At 41.4% G+C, this 1406-nt stretch overlaps 1 long non-coding RNA gene across 1 annotated transcript in view; it reads right to left on the bottom strand.

The window, feature by feature from the left end:
- LOC106958510 (uncharacterized) overlaps positions 1–1400 on the bottom strand; it is a 13993-nt gene extending 12593 nt beyond the window's left edge. The window contains exon 1 of the long non-coding RNA XR_001427166.1: positions 1143–1400. This is a non-coding gene — a long non-coding RNA (uncharacterized LOC106958510). The remainder of the gene's footprint in view (positions 1–1142) is intronic.
- Between the last annotated feature and the right edge of the window lie 6 nt (positions 1401–1406).

Here is a 1406-nt window from a genome sequence, read left to right as displayed (position 1 = left end):
CAGGGGTCACCAACCTTTTGCAGCCTGGGAGCTACTTCACGGGTCCAGAGCAACACGAAGGGCTACTTTCCTTGGCTCACCCTTTATAACAATAATACATGCCGTCTAATCATATTAATGTTAGGGAGTATTCACAATAGTTATCAGTAATTATTACCATGGCAGCTATGATTAATTTCTATTATGTGATCAGAAGTTCTTAGTTCAGTTTTAAGTTTGATTCCCTTTCTTAGCTTTTCTGTGTGATTCTAAATTTCCCACAAGTGACTGACAGTCCGGATTATTGCAGCTGCTGGAAGCACTGTGAGATTTTCCTTTAAATAAAAAAAAAAAGTTATTGTATTTTTTTATCCAACCCTCTGGCTTCTGCTGGCTGACAGCAGATGTCGAGAAAAAAATGTCCGACAGATTGTAAGGCAGCACAAAACGATCCCTGCACCTGACCTGTAAGAGCGCATCATGTGCGCATCGCACAAAACCAGCGCAAACTTAAACCACTAAAGCAGCGAAGCCTTTTTTTTTAACACAAACGACGCTAAATACAAATAAAGACATGGAAGCGAAGCTGACCTGTGATCCACGGAAAGAGGAGGATGTTGATCCCCGGTTCTGGTGTCAGAGGAGGAGAAGGTGAAGCAACAATGTTTGTTCAGTTTTTACTCTTTTAGGAAACGTTTCAACTAGATTAAACTGTTTAACCCGCAGTCTTAGCGTGACCCTAAGCAGGAGCGGCAGATGTCAGCTAACGGGTGACCCGTTAACTCTCCAGTTCGGGAAACATCAAAGTAGCTCAGAACCGGCGACCCGTCAGAACCGAACACGGTAAAAAGCTCAACCGGCATCCGAACCGCTCCTAGAACTACGGGAGGTTCAAACTGCGCTCATTTAGTTTTAGCTTACAGAAAAAGCGCCAAACCGCCAAATAAACAAAAGCAAACGGACCAATAAGATTTCAGCGTTGGGTGCCCTTTGACCCCCACAGACTCAGATGTGCGCCACGTACAAGATGTTTTGACACTTAATATTTTTTTCTCCACAATTTTGTTAATTGCAAAGAGGGTTCGATAATTAAAATTTCAGAAATTCTTCTTTTTTTTGTTTTACTTCAAGTAAAAAAAAAAAAAAAACAGAGTTGCTCCCACTCTAAGGTCGGCAGAGAGGGAGCAGCAGGACTGCAGGCGCTGCTGCCCTCCGATAACATTTATGCATAAAAATTTACATTTAAATGTTTTTAATAATTAGCTTTTTTTTAAATTCTGAATATAAACAAATTTTACTACTTCAATGTAAATATATTAAATTAAATAATTTATTTGGCAATGCTCCCTAATGACAATGGCTATTTTTAGAACTTGCCCCGCGGGCAACTAACAAGGGGCCCGCGGGCACCGCGTTGGTGGCCCCTG

The sequence above is a fragment of the Poecilia latipinna genome, unplaced genomic scaffold, assembly GCF_001443285.1.
Source record: "Poecilia latipinna isolate Pla-1442-1.1 unplaced genomic scaffold, P_latipinna-1.0 Scaffold991, whole genome shotgun sequence".
NCBI classification, from domain to species: Eukaryota; Metazoa; Chordata; class Actinopteri; order Cyprinodontiformes; family Poeciliidae; genus Poecilia; species Poecilia latipinna.
The sequence above is the reverse complement of the archived record's forward strand: the minus strand, read 5'-3'. Positions and strand labels throughout refer to the sequence as shown.